General features: G+C 49.6%; 1 protein-coding gene across 7 annotated transcripts in view; it reads left to right on the top strand.

Annotated features, from left to right (window-relative positions):
• The window catches only part of LOC140408399 (serine/threonine-protein phosphatase 2A 55 kDa regulatory subunit B gamma isoform), a 495,785-nt gene that overhangs the window by 298,941 nt on the left and 176,669 nt on the right, over positions 1-20,175 (top strand). The gene's annotated exons all lie outside the window — the stretch shown is intronic.

The following is a 20,175-nucleotide window of genomic DNA, read 5'->3' as shown; positions in this document are numbered from 1 at the left end:
CGCATTAAACTATAAAAAGTTATCTCCTCCCTTAACTTCCTAAATCAATTGAAAACTCCATGCTGCATTTAGACACTACACCACACGCAACAGAAATCTGGGATGCCATTCCTAACTTTTGAGACTAAGCGCAGTGGCGGGTGTCCAGAATGGCTGAAACCTCATTAATTATGCACAGGCGAGTCCCCTCATGTCACCTGGCAGGCCGGAACTGATTCATCTGCCTGCTGTCAGATAACAGGTTCAAAGGTTACAGTGCCATTTTAAACACCAATTCAGCACATTCCAATCACCCTCCAGCCCCCCCCCCCCCGTCTTTACCAGGCCACGCAGGTTGTCAGCAACCTCGAGGGAAAAGGCTAGCAGCCTCTAGAAGACGACTGTTCCTCATTTCATCCCCATTCCCGCGAGCTCATCACCTGCGAGATGCCCGTGCCTCACTTGGACCACTACCCACCGTATCTGGAGTCTTTGTGCGTTCCCTTCAGTAAACAATGTGGTATCCCTTTGACCCCCTTGTCTGTGAGCTTCGCATGCAGCCTTGCCGGGATCCAACTTCCCTCCCCTTGGTCTCCTCTCTATCTTGCATGTTTGTCGTCTTCATCCACTTCCTTGCCCCTCCTGTCATCATGAGGCTTTGGCCTTCCCATTACCCTCCTTGGACAACCGTCCTTCTACATTGCCCCCCTTGTCTTCGTCTGGCCACCCCCCAGCCTCACTTTGCACTCCCCCCTTAGTTGAGCTTTGAATCCGGATGAATACCACAGCACTGTGCTGACCAAATAGACCACTGTCCTCCCCAGCACGAGGTGCAGTACTGATCTGAGATGGTGACACAGGAAGGAGCATTGTTCCAGAAGCACAGTGTCGTCCTTGGAGACCGGCTCGGCATGGAAATGATGGGCAGGACCTGGTCTGCCCTGGCTGCATGGTGTACAGTACATCAGGAACAGAGCAGCACCGTGGCAAAAAGGCATTGCTGCATTCACCTCAAAAGTCTCCAAATAAGCGGAGGACCACCATGTACATGCCATTTTTGAATAGCCAGGCTTTAGACCAACATAATTTCATGCTGGCATTGCGCAGGATTGGAAGGCCTGATGGGATGCCGTGGACGGCTGTTTTAATGAGCATTTATGAGATGCAAATTGGGTTCACGCCACCAGACAGTGGGAAGACTGACCCGCCATTAACCTACCATTGGGAGAATTGCAATGTCATTGTATGTCGGTAGGTTTCCAACGTTTTGGCTCCTGCTGAATTCTCCAGCCACCACAAAATCCACCATGGGCGGAGCGGGAAAATGCTGCCGTTAACTTTTTACAGGAACCAGTCCAAATTTATTTGCAGCTTCTAACAGGCTGACTTCTCCCCATTTTGCCGATGGTATTCAGTCGAAAGTCATTTCCCTACATCTTCTGCCAATCCCAAACCACCTCTTAGTGAGCAGCAAGGCCCATCCTGGTGAAGCCTCGCCCCGGCCGTTGCCAAGGTAAATCTTCCAGTGCCCTTAACTGTCCACAGGTACGATCTCTTTGACCAGAGAATGATCTTCCACCAACATCCTGTCCGGTGCCTACCAGAAAACAGCATTTTTCCTCTGTTCTTTCTCTCCCCCACCTTGCTCTGTCTCATCCTTGCTCCCTGTCCAGAGTGTAGAAGTCTGGCAACAGGCAGGTCAGCTAACTGGGGCGGGATTCTCCCCTACCCGACGGGGCGGGGGGTCCTGGCATGGTGGAGTGGCGGGAACAGGCAGCGCGGGCGGGCGGGCTCCGGGGTCCTGGGGGGGGGGGGGGCGCGGGACGACTTGGCCCCGGGGGTGCCCCCACGGTGGCCTGGCCCACGATCGGGGCCCACCGATCGGCCAGCGGGCGCCGTGGGGCACTCTTTTTCTTCCGCCTTCGCCATGGTCTTCACCAGGCAGAGGCGGAAGAGACCCCCTCCAGCTGCCGCTGACACTCCCGCGCATGCGCGGACTTCCGCCGACTGGCGAAGACATTTCGGCCCCGGCTGGCGTGGCGCCAAAGGCCAGCCAGCGGAGCGCCAACCACTCCGGTGCGGGCCTAGCCCCTCAAGGTGAGGGCTTGGTCCCTAAAGGTGCGGAGACTTCTATATTTGTCAGTTACAGCTGTATTTTCAAACTTCCAATTTTTAGCCATTGGTCGACCAATAGTCATCCTACTTGTACAGATGTCAAGCTGCTCAATTGCTTCTTCACTTGCTCCTTTCAATGCACTCATCTAGAATAAATTCCTTTTCATCTCCCACCCTGGTTGTTCCCTCTGGTACAATCCCATCTCTGTTCTCTCAAATCAACCTTGCGTCCTTACTTGTATATTTGGTGCATGGTTTGTCGAGACATTCGCCATTACATCTGGCTGGTCCATTAATGGGCCTCACTTTCCTCTGCCAAAGCTGTTGACTTCTCTGGGGTCATTCTAGTGAGCAAAGATCAGCCCTGGCTTATTTTCTCCATGGACAACCATGTACTCTGTCCCCTTGCTATCTCCACCCTCAGCTATATTGAGACCATCCACTCAGCTACTTCATTGCTCAGCAGATTGCGCACATTGAGGAAGGTAGAGACCCTAAGAATCCTGAAGTCCTTCCAGTGCTTTGGCTGCATTTGACTTGCAACAGAATAGATGGAGTCTTATAGAATCATAGAATTTACAGTGCAGAAGGAGGCCATTCGGCCCGTCGCGTCTACACCGGCCCTTGAAAGAGCACCCTACTTAAGCCTATGCCTCCACCCTATCCCCGTAACCTAGTAACCTCACCTAACCTTTTTTGGACACTGAGGCCAATTTAGCATGGCTAATCCACCTAACCTGCACGTCTTTGGACTGTGGGAGGAAACCGGAGCACCCGGAGGAAACTCATGCAGACAAGGGGAGAAAGTACAAACTCCACACAGACAGTGACCCGAGGCGGGAATTGAACCCGGGACCCTGGAGCTGTGAGACAGCAGTGCTAACCGCTGTGCCATTCTTGGTTCACCTGCAGAGCAATGATGATCCAAACAAAACTAATTTCAGGTTTTGAACATTTCTAATGTTCTTTATTAATTGTAACATACTTAGCAAGTGGCCATCTAACATTTACCAATGATGGATAGTGCCTTGAAGATTTTATTTCTTCCCATGCTGCCCTGTATCTGTTGGGCAGAGTTTAAACTAATGTGGCAGGGGGATGGGAACCAATGCAGGAAGTTGGAAGGTAGTAAAATAGGGACAGAAATAAAAGGCAGTAAGGGGGAAAGTGTAAGGCAGAGAAGCCATAGTCAAAAATCAAAAAGGGCGACAGTATAAGGTACAGTGACTGAGGGGAGCTCAGTGAATAGGACCAGGAATACTAAAAGAAATAAAACGGGAAGTGAAAACATTAATGGTAAGCGACGCGGCAGGTTGTTACAGGAAGATATGGGTTCGACGACAAGGAAAATTAGGAGAAAGGTTACGAGGAAATATAACTTAGGAGAGGTTACTGATCGAGGTGTTAAGATTAAGAACAGAGGTAAAAAAACCAACATAAGTGTACTTTACCTGAATGCTCGCAGTATTCGGAATAAGGTAAATGACTTGATGGCGCAAATCATCGTGAATGACTATGATTTAGTGGCCATTACTGAAACATGGTTAAAGGATGGTCACGACTGGGAGTTAAATATCCGAGGGTATCAAACTTTTCGGAAGGACAGAGTGGATGGTAAGGGAGGTGGTGTAGCTCTGTTATTTAAGGATGACATCCGGGCAACAGTAAGGGATGACATCGGTGCTATGGAGGATAAGGTTGAATCCATTTGGGTGGAAATCAGGAATAGTAAGGCGAAAAAGTCACTGATAGGAGTAATCTATAGGCCACCAAATAGTAACATTATGGTGGGGCAGGCAATAAACAAAGAAATAACAGATGCATGTAGAAATGGTACAGCAGTTATCATGGGGGATTTTAATCTACATGTTGATTGGTTGAACCAGGTCGGTCAAGGCAGCCTTGAGGAGGAGTTTATAGAATGTATCCGCGATAGTTTCCTCGAACAGTATGTAATGGAACCTACGAGGGAACAAACGGTCCTAGATCTGGTCCTGTGTAATGAGACAGGATTGATTCAGGATCTCATAGTTAGGGATCCTCTCAGAAGGAGCAATCACAATATGGTGGAATTTAAAATACAGATGGAGGGTGAGAAGGTAAAATCAAACACTAGTGTTTTGTGCTTAAACAAAGGAAATTACAATGGGATGAGAGAAGAACTAGCTAAGGTAGACTGGGAGCAAAGACTTTATGGTGAAACAGTTGAGGAACTTTCGAGAACCTTCCAAGTGATTTTTCACAGTGCCCAGCAAAGGTTTATACCAACAAAAAGGAAGGGCGGTAAAAAGAGGGAAAATCGACCGTGGATATCTAAGGAAATAAAGGAGAGTATCAAATTGAAGGAAAAAACATACAAAGTAGCAAAGATCAGTGGGAGACTAGAGGACTGAGAAATCTTTAGGGGGCAACAGAAATCGACTAAAAAAGCTATAAAGAAGAGTAAGATAGATTATGAGAGTAAACTTGCTCAGAATATAAAAACAGATAGTAAAAGTTTCTACAAATACATAAAACAAAAAAGAGTGGCTAAGGTAAATATTGGTCCTTTAGAGGATGAGAAGGGAGATTTAATAATGGGAGATGAGGAAATGGCTGAGGAACTGAACAGGTTTTTTGGGTCGGTCTTCACAGTGGAAGACACAAATAACATGCCAGTGACTGATGGAAATGAGGCTATGACAGGTGAGGACCTTGAGAGGATTGATATCACCAAGAAGGTAATGATGGGCAAGCTAATGGGGCTAAAGGTAGACCAGTCTCCTGGACCTGATGGAATGCATCCCAGAGTGCTAAAAGAGATGGCTAGGGAAATTGCAAATGCACTAGTAATAATTTACCAAAATTCACAAGACTCTGGGGTGGTCCCGGCGGATTGGAAATTAGCAAACGTGACACCACTGTTTAAAAAAAGGAGGTAGGCAGAAAGCGGGTAATTATAGGCCAGTGAGCTTAACTTCGGTAGTAGGGAAGATGCTGGAATCTATCATCAAGGAAGAAATAGCGAGGCATCTGGATGGAAATTGTCCCATTGGACAGACGCAGCATGGGTTCTTAAAGGGCAGGTCGTGCCTAACTAATTTAGTGGAATTTTTTGACGACATTAACAGTGCGGTAGATAACGGGGAGCCAATGGATGTGGTATATCTGGATTTCCAGAAAGCCTTTGACAAGGTGCCACACAAAAGGTTGTTGCATAAGATAAAGATGCATGGCATTAAGGGGAAAGTAGTAGCATGGATAGAGGATTGGTTAATTAATAGAAAGCAAAGAGTGGGGATTAATGGGCGTTTCTCTGGTTGGCAATCAGTAGCTAGTGGTGTCCCTCAGGGATCCGTGTTGGGCCCATAATTGTTCACAATTTACATAGATGATTTGGAGTTGGGGACCAAGGGCAATGTGTCCAAGTTTGCAGACGACACTAAGATAAGTGGTAAAGCAAAAGGTGCAGAAGATACTGGAAGTCTGCAGAGGGATTTGGATAGGCTAAGTGAATGGGCTAGGGTCTGGCAGATGGAATACAATGTTGACAAATGTGAGGTTATCCATTTTGGTAGGAATAACAGCAAAAGGGATTATTATTTAAATGATAAAATATTAAAACATGCTGCTGTGCAGAGAGACCTGGGTGTGCTAGTGCATGAGTCGCAGAAAGTTGGTTTTCAGGTGCAACAGGTGATTAAGAAGGCAAATGTAATTTTGTCCTTCATTGCTAGAGGGATGGAGTTTAAGACTAGGGAGGTTCTGCTGCAATTGTATAAGGTGTTAGTGAGGCCACACCTGGAGTATTGTGTTCAGTTTTGCTCTCCTTACTTGAGAAAGGACGTATTGGCACTGGAGGGTGTGCAGAGGAGATTCACTAGGTTAATCCCAGAGCTGAAGGGGTTGGGTTAGGAGGAGAGGTTGAGTAGACTGGGACTGTACTCGTTGGAATTTAGAAGGATGCGGGGGGATCTTATTGAAACATATAAGATTATGAAGGGAATAGATAGGATAGATGCGGGCAGGTTGTTTCCACTGGCGGGTGAAAGCAGAACTAGGGGGCACAGCCTCAAAATAAGGGGAAGTAGATTTAGGACTGAGTTTAGGAGGAACTTCTTCACCCAAAGGGTTGTGAATCTATGGAATTCCTTGCCCAGTGAACCAGTGAAGCAGTAGAGGCTCCTTCATTAAATGTTTTTAAGATAAAGATAGATCGTTTTTTGAAGAATAAAGGGATTAAGGGTTATGGTGTTCGGGCCGGAAAGTGGAGCTGAGTCCACAAAAGATCAGCCATGATCTCATTGAACGGTGGAGCAGGCTCGAGTGGCCAGATGGCCTACTCCTGCTCCTAGTTCTTATGTTCTTATGTATCATTTCCCCTCTCCTTCTGAATGCCGTGGTGTGTGCTAGCGTCCATTGGCCCACAGAAGAGAAAAGCATCCAGGCGACTGTGAAACGAGTGCACGATGTTTTGTGGTGGATCAGGTTTGTCCTTCGGCTGCAGTGAGGCTGCTGGCCAGGTGTGTATGTGTTGGAAGATGTACTTCCACACATGACAGCCGCGTTGCTGAGCTCATCACAAAGCTCCAAAGAAACGTGCTACTGATTGATAATGGAGAAACATCATTAGTTCTACTGTTGCTACCCATGAGAATGAAGATAGCAACATCTCATTACTCCCATGTCATACATTTTTCGAAACCCAGTGACATTTTCAGAATGAGACAGATAACATTTGGAGACATTGAAGGCAGCTGCGGTTTTAATTTGCCACGGTGCCTTCACTGCTCTGCAGACAGCTGGCAAGACTGGATGAATTCATGTCACGGTGCGCCTCAGTAAGTCAATTTGCCTGATTCTTGTTCCAAACATAAATATTTTTATTTGTGTTTTGTCCCCCTTCTTAAACCAACGAGCATTACTCATTCCAAGACATGTTCATTTTCCTTTTATAACTTTTGGATAAACACCTCTTAAAATGTTAATATACAGGGATAAGTCCACACCAGCACTTAACTGGGAAATTAACTGCTTGCCGCACTGATTTTTCCTGTCCTTGGGACTGCAAATAGTTTGTGTGCCATATAAAACACTTATCAATGCAATTGGTAGCTCCCAGAGGAGGTAGACGGCAAAACTCGTTACCTGTATGGTATAAATCTAAAATAAGAACTATGTTGTCATCAACAAAGGGGTCAATTTTCCAGATTATTATTATTATTTGTTCCTGCTAAAACCTTATTTGCTCATTTGAATGTTTGCAAGGCCACATATTTTATTGAGATTCAACCGCGCAGTTACTCCTTAGACCTCCTTAGCTTTGAGTCAATTGCTCTGTTGCATGCGAAAAGATGCACCTAAAATGCTATAGCAGTCTTTAGTGATCGGAACAAATACAGATGACACAATTGCGACAGAAACAGCCATATCACCTGTAGTCAGTGGCTGTTGACATATATCTATTAGCTTTTATAAACTTGTTTTCCAGTCACTGGAAACTGGAGACCAGCAAGTAGGGCTTTCAACTTTTCACTGATCCATAATGGATTATTTAATGAAAGGGTAATTAGATTTTCAGTAATAAGCTACGACATGTAAATTCATTTTATTTAATCTACATTCTGTAATCTACTGTATCTAAAATACAATGGCCAATAGGAATATATTGTAATTATATTAATATACTGTCACTTTGGTATGAATGAAGTCATTTTTTGTTCAAGCAAAGATACAGATATTTTACTGCTGACTTCTGCCTAATAAATGGGAGCAACACAGAGCAACATGACATCTAAGTGGTTTCCTTGGTAACGGTATTAGTGCCTTTGATACGAGGTGCAAGAACATTTTTAGAAGTCAAAACAGAAGGATATAGCTGGCGGGCATGACATCCTCTGAAAATGTTTGTATTTTTAAAAGTTGGTTACAAATACACGTCTCAATGTTTGAGTCCAGTAACCTGCACAGTCTTGCGTTGAGTCCAGTTGTCTCAGATTTGTGGTGGTACATGGAATCACCTGTGGTTATCAGAAGCTAAGACCATTTTTCCTGCCACTGGTAGCCAGCTCGCAGCTCCATGAAAATAGAATGGCTCAATGTTTTACAGCTGAAGCAACAGCACTGTACTAAGTCAATTACTGAAAATCACATTAACATTGATCCCTCTCTTAGCAACGGATTAGCACTGACCACACTTGAATGTACTCTGTTTTGTTACCTGTGTGGTAGGTAACATGTGCTACTCAAACCTTGGTTAGTGATGAGGTCTTCTGAATCTCGATGAAGAAGATCGAACCCGTCCAGTAGTAACAAAAGGTTTATTGAGTAACTGTAACAATAATTGCATGAGTTCTTTAGCTTTGATACTAGTGAGAAGGTTAACAAGATCTAACTAGGGTAACTATACGTAACTCCACTAGCCATCTGAACTAGTCTGCTATTGCCCTGGTCACAGTGCACCCAAGAGAGAGAGAGACCCAATGTATCTGCCTTTTATACCCTTGTTGGTCCGGCCCACTAGTGATCATGTGGTGCTACTGATTACACATTAACCCCTTGTGTACATGCACATATGGAGATCACTGCATACTCTAGCTTGCTTTAAATTTCAATAATATGTAGAATTCTGTTTCCATGTTTCAAATGGGTTTTGATAGCACAGTTGGTGAAAAAGGCCACTCGATTAGAACCCAGCACACATGCACCCCTCCACCCACCACCCTCCTTCCAGCTTTAAGAGCCTAATAGGAAATTAGTTTGAGCGAGCCCAAATCCAGATTTCAGTGGACACAGATTGATGACCTAAAACCGGTCAAAACTCAACCACATTGATTGAATTTCACAATCTTTGAAGTGGCCAAGAATGCATTGCAAGTTAAACAATTCAGTAGTGGAAAAGGGCATATGTATTCCTCTCGATTCATGGTTGGAATCATTTGGGAGGCAAAGTGGAGTTGGATTTGCTGGGAAAGGAACACGGTACATGAAAGAGCACTGGGGTGCCAGGTTGGCAATGTCAAGGGATGGGGCCTGAGAGGGCCATGTCCATGAAAGGGGTGGAGAAGAGGGGGAACACTGAAAGCGGGGGCCTTAAAGGTGGTGGGGGCCCTCTGTGACCCCATAGTGAGGAATGGGCAACGTGCTGATGTCCACATGGATGGATGGGTGTGGGGCAGGGTCACCCTCATGCCTGGGGGTGGGGGGGGGGGGAGAGGAGTGTGCTCATGCTTATTTTAGTGGTGGGGGGGGGGGGGGGGCGGTTGTCCCTCAGGGGTTGAGAATGTTGCCCATGTCTGCTGGGAGTGGGAGGGGGGGTCACATTGTCCATGGGTAGGGGTTCTGCGGGACCCTCAACCTCACTTGAGGTCGGGGCACCCTTTCAAAATGGCGCCCTGATCTCTGGGGAATCTTGCCGGCGAGATTAGTTCCCCACTGCAGAAACATTTCTTTTTTGTTTAATAATATTTTATTAAGGTATTTGAAAATTTTTAGAACTGTAACAAAAACAATAAACATTTCCCCCCCCCTCCAGCCCAATCTTCACACACCTCAACCATACAACAACAGCCCGCCCCCCCCCCCCCCCCCCCCTTGGAATACTGCATCTGCTGACATTTTTAATTTTCCCTGAGAAAGTCGACGAACGGCTGCCACCTCCGGGAGAACCCTAACATTGACCCTCTTAAGGCAAACTTTATTTTCTCAAGACTGAGAAACCCAGCCATGTCACTAACCCAGGTCTCTACACTCGGGGGCTTCGGGTCCCTCCACATTAATAAGATCCGTCTCCGGGCTACCAGGGAGGCAAAGGCCAGGACGTCGGCCTCTTTCGCCCCCTAAACTCCCTGATCTTCTGACACTCCAAAGATCGCTACCTCCGGACTCGGCACCACCCGTGTTTTCAGCACCGTGGATATTGCCTTAGCAAAACCCTGCCAAAACCCTCTAAGCTTCGGGCATGCCCAAAACATGTAGACATGATTTGCTGGGCTTCCCGCGCACTTCGCACACCTATCCTCTACCCCGAAAAACCTGCTCATCCTAGCCACTGTCATGTGTGCCCGGTGGACTACCTTAAATTGTATCAGGCTAAGCCTGGCGCACGATGAGGAGGTATTAACCCCGCTTAGGGCATCCGCCCATAGACCCGCCTCTATCTATCTCTCCTAGCTCGTCCTCCCACTTGCCCTTAAGCTCCTCCACTGGAGTTTCCTCCGCCTCCAAAAGCTCCTGGTAAATATCCAATACCTTCCCCTCTCCCACCCAGGTGCTGGAAACTACTCTATCCTGTATCCCCCCGTGGCGGCAGCAGCGGAAAGGCCGGCACCTGTTTTCTCAGGAAGTCGCGCACCTGCAAATATCTAAAACCATTCCCTGCTGGCAATTGAAATTTATCCTCCAAAGCTTTCAAGCTGGGAAAGCTTCCATCTATAAATAGATCCCTCATCCTTCTAATTCCTGCCCTCTGCCAATTCTGGAACCCGCCATCTAGCCTACCCAGAACAAACCTGTGGTTGTTATAAATCGGGGTCCAAATCGATGCTCCCTCCACTCTCTTATATCTCCTTCACTGCCCCCAGATCCTCAAAGCCACCACTATCACCGGACTTGTGGAGTATCGGGCCGGCGAGAATGGCAGAGGTGCCGTTACCATGCTCCCAGACTGGTGTCTTTACATGACGCCGCCTCCATCTGCTCACATGCCGACCCCTCCCCCACTACCTGATCATGGCTATATTAGCCGCCCAGTAGTAATTGCAGAAGTTCATCAGTGCCAACCCACCCTCCCCCCGACTGCACTCCAGCAACACTTTCTTCACGGTTTTACTGGCCCACACAAAGCCCGAAACAATCTTATTCACCCGCTTGAAAAAGGCCTTAGGGATGAAGATGGGGAGGCACTGAAAGACAAACAGAAATCTGGGGAGGACCGTCATTTTCACAGTCTGTACCCTCCCGCCAGTGATAGCGGGAGCATGTCCCATCTTTTAAACTCCCCTTCCATTTGTTCTATCAACCGGGATAGGTTTAACTTGTGTAGTACCTCCCATTTCCGGGCCACCTGGATTCCCAGATATCGAAAGCTCTTCCCTACCATTCTAAGCGGCAGCTCTCCCAGTCTCTTCTCCTGTCCTCTTGCCTGGATCACAAACATCTCGCTCCCCGTGTTCAATTTATACCCTGAAAAATTGCCAAATTCCCCCAAGATTTGCATTACTTCCCCATCCCCTCCAATGAGTCCGAAATATACAAGAGCAGGTCATCTGCGTAGAGCGAGACCCGGTGCTCACACACACCACCCCCCCCCCCCCCCCGAACCAGCCCCTTCCAGTTCCTAGAGGCTCTTAACGCCATGGCCAATGGCTCTATGGCCAGAGCAAACAGTAACGGGGAGAGGGGGCACCCTTGCCTCGTCCCTCGGTGTAGTTCAAAATACCCCGACCTCAGCCGGTTTAACCGCACCCAGTCAATAAAGCCCTCACCAAACCCAAACCTTCCCAGCGCCTCCCACAGGTAATTCCACTCCACCCGATCAAAAGCCTTCTCCGCATCCATCGCTACCACCACCTCTGCCACCTCTCCTTCTGAGGGCATCATAATAACATTTAGAAGCCTTCGAACATTGGCCTTGATTTGCCTGTCCTTAACAAATCCCGTCTGGTCTTCCCCTATGACCCCCTGGACACAGTCCTCTATCCTTGTGGCCAGTATCTTAGCCAGCAATTTGGCATCCACATTCAGTAGAGAAATCGGCCTGTATGACCCGCATTGCTCCGGATCCTTCTCCCGTTTCAAGATCAATGAAATCGAGGTCTGCAACATTGTTGGGGGGAGGACTCCCTTCTCTCTTCATTAAATGTCCTCACCAGCAGTGGGCTCAATATCTCTGAAAACTTCTTATAGAATTCCACCGGGTAGCCGTCAGGCCCCGGGGCCTTGCCCGGCTGCATGCCCTCCAGCCCCTTGATTATTTCCTCAATCTCAATTGGGGCTCCCAGCCCCTCCACCAGGTCCTCCTCCACCCTCGGGAACTTCAACTGATCCAGAAATTGCCTCATCCCCTCCACCCCAGCCGGGGGTTTCGACTCATATAATTTACTATAAAAGTCCTTAAATACCTCGTTCACCCCTTCTGGGTCCAGGACAGTATTGCCGTCTCTACTCTTTACTTTACCTATCTCCCTAGCCGCCTCTCTTTTCCTGAGCTGATGCGCCAACATTCTGCTTGCCTTTTCTCCGTACTCATAGATCCCCCCCCCCCCCTTTGCCTTCCTCAACTGTTCCACTGCTTTCCCTGTGGTCAACAGCCCAAACTCCACCTGTAACCTCCGCCACTCCCTCAGTAGCCCCGCGTCCGGGGCTTCCAAGTATCTCCTGTCCACCTGGAGTATCTCCTCCACTAATCTATCCCTCTCAGCCCGTTCCACCTTTTCCCTGTTGGCCCGTATCGAGATTAATTCCCCTCTGACTACTGCTTTCAAAGCTTCCCAGGCCGTCGCTGCAGAGACCTCCCCCGTATCATTTGTTTCCAGGTAGTTTTGGATGGACTTGTTAACCTGCCCACAGACCGCCTCGTCTGCTAGCAACCCCACATCCATTCTCCATAGCAGGCGTTGCCCTCTCTCCACACTAACCTGTAGATCCACCCAGTGCGGGGCATGATCCGACACTGAAATTGCAGTATCCACCACCTTCGGTATTCGGGCCCTGCTCAGAACAAAAAAGTCGATACGAGAGTATACCTTGTGGACATGTGTAAAAAAGGAAAACTCCTTCGTCCGCAGCCGTGCAAACCTCCATGGGTCTACTCCCCCCATCTGTTCCATAAAACCCTTCAATTCCTTTGCTGCAGCTGGCCTCCTCCCTGTTCTGGATTTTGACCGGTCCAATTCCGGATCAATGACTGTGTTGAAGTCCCCTCCCATGAATGGGTTATGTGACTCTAAGTCTGGGATCTTACCTAACACCCGCCTCATAAATTCCACGTCGTCCCAATTCGGAGCAGATATGTTCACAAGTACCACTTGCACCCCCTCCAGCTTCCCACTCACTATTATGTACCTACCCCCCTTGTGTGACACGATTCTCCCTGCCTCGAATGCCACTCAAGATCGCTACCCCCCTGGTCTTTGAGTCCTATCCTGAGTGGAACACTTAGCTAACCCACCCCTTCCTCAATCTCGTCTGGTCTGTAACCTTTAGGTGTGTCTCTTGTAACATTGCCACGTCCGCCTTCAGTTCCCTCACATGCGCGAACACGTGAGCCCTCTTGACCGGCCCATTCAGTCCTCATGTTCCATGTGATCAGCCTGGATGGGGGGTCTTCCAATCCCTCTCCCCCCCCCCCCCCCCCCCCCCCCCCCCCCCCCCCCCCTCGCCGACTAGCCATCACACTTTTTAGGACAGCCTCGAGCTCGCGGCCTCCACTTCACTTCCTCGAGTCCCCACTCGGGCTGTCACCATTCCCGACCTCCCATTTGTTCCCTAGTAACAGTTCCTCCCCTGTCAGCAAAGCAGCTTCCCCCTCTTCCCTCCCCACCCCACTCCCCAGAAACAATACTAAAAACCCAATTCCCCAAGTCAAGCTCCAGCTTAACACCTGTCCAGCTGCTCCGTCGACCACAGTGCCATCTCCCCGCGGCCCTTGCCCTCCGCCATGCTGTCCCGTGTTACCAGCTCTGCTTCCGTCTCCCTTATAGGACTTTGTCACCTCACACGGCCACTTCTGGTCCAATTCTCCATACACAGGAGGGGGATTTCTCCTTACTGTCTCAATCTTCACTGCTTTATCCCATAAAATCTGGAAAAAAACGGAAAAAAGGTCCAAAAGTCCGTCACAGGCGAGAGCTATCAAATGAGCGACCTACCCCTCCATGGCCGCCACCGGAAGTCCCAGCAGAAAAATTTCTAAATGTATGATTGACCGATTTAAAAACAAACTCCCCAAACTGCAAAAAAATGACTAAGGGCTCGATTTAATGGAAAGGTTTGTAAGTGTCATCTGTGGCAAGTTTTGCTGGGAGTTTCCCACTGACTCTCTGTGGTAGTCACCACTGATGTATATATTGCATATATAGGATGTTGATATAGGTGCTTCACAGTAAGTGCCCTGTACTACTGGTACAGGGGTAGATCCTTGCCTGCTGGCTCCGCCCAGTAGGCAGAGTATAAATATGTGTGCTTCCAGTACAGCAGACATTTAATCAGCTGCTGTAGGAGGCCACACATCTCAGTGTAATAAAGCCTCGATTACATCCTGCTCTCGGCTTTGTGTAATTGATCGTGCATCAATTTATTACACTGAATTTTTCAGAAGATGGACCTCCGCATCAAGCCGGATCGCCTGCAGCTGCATCCGCAAGCAGACAACGCAAAAAGGACTTTGAACATTGGCTAGCCTGTTTTGAAGCGTACATCAGGTCTGCGCCAGACAAAATTCCAGAAGCACAGAAGCTCCAGATCCTTTACACGCGGCTGAGCTCCAACGTCTTTCCACTTGTCCACAACCCGCCGACCTACGCAGAGGCCATGGCGGTACTGAAGGAAAACTACGCTCAGCGGACTAACACGCTCGACGCCAGGCACCTCCTCTCCATGCGGCGTCAACTTCCCGGTGAGTCGGTGGAAGATTTCTGGTGCGCCCTGCTCCCCCTAGTTAGAGACCGTGACTGTCAGGCCGTTTCGGCCACGGAACACTCGGATTTGCTAATGAGAGACACATTTGTTACGGGCATAGGGTCTGACTACATCCGCCAGCGCCTCTTCGAGGGGGCCACGCTCGACCTCACAGCGACCAAAAAGCTAGCGCATTCACTTATGGTCGCATCACGCAACATTCAGGCCTATGCCCCCGACCGCGCGGCCCCCCCCGTGCATCGTGGACTCTGCAGACGGCCGCCCCACCAGCGACCGCCCTCAGCCAATCCCACGCCTGTGCTGCGCGGCAGCCAGCAACCCTGGGGGGCCCAAATGCTATTTCTGTGGGCAGTCAAAACACCCCCGACAGCGCTGCCCGGCACTGAGCGCCCCCTGCAAGGCCTGTGGCAAGAAGGGACATTCCGCTGCAGTGTGCCATTGTGCTCAATCACCACTATTGTCCTGGCACCCCCCACGTGCAGTCAGTGGGCGCCGCCATCTTCCTCTCCTTGGACAACGTGCAGCCAGTGGATGCCGCCATCTTGCTCGACTTGCAACACGTGCGGCCCGTGGGCGCCGCCATCTTGTTCCTCCCAGGACCAACGGCCGCCGCCACCTTGCTTTCACCACGACACGTGCGGCCCGTGGGCGGCGCCATCTTACCCGACTCAGAACCCATGCCCGTCGGGCACCTCATCTGGTCGCTCATCGCCTGCAACTGCCAACGACCAGCCGTGTCTCGCCTCGGTCACGATTGACCAGTCTCGACCACACAACCTTGCGACTGCTTCAACTAAAGTGAAGGCCAACGGGCACGAGATCTCCTGCCTGCTAGACTCCGGGAGCACTGAGAGCTTCATTCACCCCGATATGGTAAGGCGCTGCTCCCTCGCGGTACACCGCGCTAACCAGAGAATCTCCCTGGCCTCCGGGTCCCACTCCATGGCGATCCGGGGGTACTGCATCACCACTCTCACTGTCCAGGGCGTGGAGTTCAGCGGCTTCCGCCTCTACGTCCTCCGCAACCTCTGCGCTGCTTTGCTACTCGGCCTGGACTTCCAGTGCAACCTCCAGAGCCTAACCCTGAAATTCGGCGGGCCCCTACCACCCCTTACTGTGTGCGGCCTCGCGACCCTTAAGGTCGACCCACCTTCCCTTTTTGCAAACCTAACCCCGGATTGCAAATCCGTCGCCACCAGGAGCAGACGGTACAGCGTCCAGGACAGGACCTTCATCAGGTTTGAAGTCCAGCGGCTGCTTCGGGAAGGCATCATCGAGGCCAGCAACAGCCCCTGGAGAGCTCAAGTGGTAGTGGTCAAAACTGGGGAGAAAAACAGGATGGTCGATGACTACAGTCAGACCATCAATCGGTACACGCACCTCGACTCCCATACATTGCGTTCGAGGCAGACGGCCGCCTTTACCACTTTCTTAGGGTTCCCTTCAACGTCACCAACGGGGTCTCGGTCTTCCAACTGGAGATGGAACGAATGATTGATCGGTCCTGGCTGCGGGCCACTTTCCCATACCTGGACAATGTCACCATCTGCGGCCACGATCAGCAGGACCATGACGCCAACCTTGCCAAATTTCTCCACACCGCCACTCTCCTCAACCTCACGTATACAAGGCGAAGTGCGTGTTCAGCACGAACCGCTTAGCCATCCTCGGCTATGTGGTCCAGAACGGAGTTCTGGGGCCCGACCCCGATCACATGCGCCCCCTCATGGAATTCCCCCCCCCCCCACTGCCCCAAGGCCCTCAAACGTTGCCTGGGGTTCTTTTCATATTACGCCCAGTGGGTCCCAAACGATGCGGACAAGGCCCGCCCACTTATTCAATCCACTGTTTTTCCTCTGACGGCCGAGGCTCACCAGTCTTCAACCATATCAAGGCCGACATCGGCAAGGCCGCGATGCACACGGTCGACGAGACGCTCCCCTTCCAAGTCGAGAGCGATGCATCAGACGTCGCTCTGGCCGTCACCCTCAACCAGGCAGGCAGACTCGTGGCATTCTTTTCCCGCACCCTCCATGCCTTCCAAATTCGGAACTCCTCCGTTGAAAAAGAGGCCCAAGCCATCGTTGAAGCTGTGCGGCATTGGAGGCATTACCTGACCGGCAGGAGATTCACTCTCCTCACTGAGCAACGGTCGGTTGCCTTCATTGTTCAATAACACACAGCAGGGCAAGATCAAAAACAATAAAATCTTGAGGTGGAGGATTGAGCTCTCCACCTACAATTATGAGATTTTGTATCGCCCCGGTAAGCTCAACGAGCCCCCTGATGCCCTATCCCAAGATACATGTGCCAGCGCACAAGTGGATCGACTCTGGACCCTGCACGACAACCTCTGTCACCCAGGGGTCTCACGTTTTTATCATTTCATCAAGGCCCGCAACCTGCCCTACTCCATCGAGGAAGTTAGGGCGATCACCAGGGACTGCCAGGTCTGTGCGAAGTGTAAACCACAATTCTACCGGCCAGACCGTGCGTGCCTGGTGAAGGCTTCCCGCCCCTTTGAATGCCTCAGTGTGGACTTCAGAGGGCCCCTCCCCTCCACCGACCGTAACACGTACTTCCTCAGTGTGGTCGATGAGTACTCCAGATTCCCCTTCGCCATCCCATGCCCCGACATGACGTCTGCCACAGTCATCAAATCCCTCAACACCATCTTTGCTCTGTTCGGCTTCCCCGCCTACGTCCACAGCGACCGGGGTTCCTCATTTATGAGCGATGAGCTGCGCCAGTACCTGCTCAACAGGGGCATTGCCTTGAGCAGGACGACCATTTACAACCCCAGGGGAAACGGGTAGGTGGAGAGGGAGAATGGGACGGTCTGGAGGGCCGTCCAGCTGGCCCAATGGTCCAGAGGTCTCCTGGCCTCCCGCTGGCAGGAGGTCCTCCCCGACGCACTTACTCCATTCGGTCGCTTCTGTGCACCGCGACGCATGAAACCCCCCATGAACGTCTCTTTGCCTTCCCTAGGAAGTCCACCTCCAGGGTTTCGCCTATTGTTCATGATGCTTATTGATCTGTGCCATTATGGCTAGGCACATTGAGTAAAGAATTTATCCTTTTAAAATTTATCCATTAGATTCACTTTCCTTTTTCACAAATGGTTGTAAGTCTCAAAAACTGGCAACCTCAGGATGCATTGGATTTCGGATTTTTTGCCAGATTCCTGTTTGTGCCGTGGGCAGTGCAAGTCCAAGTGGGTCTGGTGGGGTTGGGAGTTGCTAGGAGCATAGGAAGAGAACCGGTACGTGAAGCAGCAAATAGCTAGTCAGGCCCCACACCTTGCAAATGCAGAGCCTAGCTGAATTGTCTAGGTAGGTTTTTTTTGATGCGTGACACATTGTACGATTTTAGGACAACTCTGATTTTTAGGTAGTTAGATATTTGAAGACACTGCACCATACTTTAAATCTCTTGATGGGCTTGATTTTAAATTCTATCCATGTGGGTGGGTTTTGATAGGGTTAAGATTTGCACCTATATCTTATTTTTAATGGGAATAGATTTGTGTCCATCACGGTCAGTAAAGTTGAAGTGTAACTGAAATGATGAAATCTGTGTTGACACTGGTGGAAGAAATGCATTCAGCAAACATTTAGTGTGGATCAAGATTTGGGTAGGATTCTTAAAAAAGACACCGGGCTGGATTCTCCGATTTCCCGATGAAGTGCTGACGCCAGCGTGGGAACAGTGACGTTTTACGCCAGAACAAATGGTGCAACAGCTGCACCAATTCCAGGACCGTTGGGGGGCTTGCAGCCGCGCCGGGTAAAGCTCCCGGCTCCCACGCCAAAAACGGCCGGAGAATGTCCGGTTCCGTGGCCGCGCGTGCGCACACCGGCGGACCCGGCCTGCCAAATAATATCCCCCAGTAACACCCCTCGCCACCCCCAGACTACCGCCCACCAACCCTTGCCGAAGCCCCCCCTGGCTGGCGGCACGTTCCCCCCCCCACCCCCCCCCCCCCCCCCCCCCCCCACCCCAAAGTGTGGCGGTGCTGGACACAGTCCTCAGCCACCACGCGGAGTCCACAAAAGAAAATGCCTCAAGTGTTTCGTGCCATCGGGAAGTCGGCCCATCGGTGGCGGAGCATCGAGGAAGGGCCTCCGGTGACATCGCAAAAGCAGCGGCGCCCCGATTTTGGCACGAATGGGGATTCTCCGGCCGATCGGCGAACGCGATTTTGGAGTCTGCGCTCGGAGAATCCCGCCCACTCACTCAAAATGTTCCCCCCTCTTCTTGTTCTTTGGTTGTTGTTTTTAAAACACAGGTGAACTACCACAAACATGACACCCTCAGGTCTGAGTCTGTGCCAGATTTTGGAACGTTCCGTTTTAAAAAAACAGAACCCCTTAATTCAGTGAATAGAGGACACAGGAAAGCGAAATGATATGATTACAAAGCACTTTAGTTCAATGGCCATGTCTCTGCTGATATTAATTCACTTCTCGTGCGTTGAATTGAATATCAGGTGCCTCTCCCCACCTCCTTACATCAGCGCACCCTGTTTAAAATGAGAAAAGATCACTCAAACTGAAATGATGTTAAAAATAAATGCCCTGTAGTTGAACTGAATGCTAAATGTCAGATGCATGAAGCTGCTCCATACTCGACACACCACTGCACCAACGCAGCAAATCCCTGAAGGTTTCCGAGCTGGGTTAGGTGAGGTCAAGGCTTGCTAAGCCACTGGGAACAAACCCGGACACTACTGCTTTTTGGGTAGCCACATTTGAGATACTCACTCTGTATCTTCTGCTGGAGAGGAGAAGGGATTAATGTTATAGATTTGAGATTGACTATAAAGTTGTCATTCAGTCATTGCGTACAATCCTTTTTTAGTTTAAAATAATTCATTGGGGTATTTCCACTTGTCAGAAAATCGAATTTGTGCTAAACTACATTCCAGGTCCACTTGTTTGCTGCAACATATTGTGGGTTTATTATCGCATTCAATGTATCTTGACAACTACAGTCTTAATTGAATGTGTCATTTAGTCAAATCTATTAATAGTCACTGTGCATTTTAATTTTGTCTAGGTTGAATTCGTGTCAGCCACCATGCAAGTAACTGAGCTAAAATCTCATCTTTGAAAAGTGACTTAGTGCAGCATTTTACTTCACCTCCACTGAGACAACCTCATGAATTGAATTAGTTAACCATGTGAAGGGGGTAATGTCTCAGTCTATGGGGTAGGTTATTTAGGGCAGGGATGAGGAGAAACTCCTTCACTCTGTGGAATTCTCCACCATGGAAGGCTGTGGAGGCCGACTCACTGAATATATTGAAGATGGAAATAGATGGATTTCTGGAGTCTAAAGGGGCCAAGGGGTATGGGGAGAGCGTGGTAGTCTGTTGTTGAGACAGAGGATAGACCATGATCATGTTGAATGATGGAGCATGCTTAAAGGGCCAAATGGCCTACTCTTCCTACTTTCTGTGTT

This window comes from Scyliorhinus torazame, chromosome 3 (assembly GCF_047496885.1).
Source record: "Scyliorhinus torazame isolate Kashiwa2021f chromosome 3, sScyTor2.1, whole genome shotgun sequence".
Lineage (NCBI taxonomy): Eukaryota > Metazoa > Chordata > Chondrichthyes > Carcharhiniformes > Scyliorhinidae > Scyliorhinus > Scyliorhinus torazame.
Note: the sequence above shows the minus strand (reverse complement) of the source record. Positions and strands in the feature narration are given on the sequence as shown.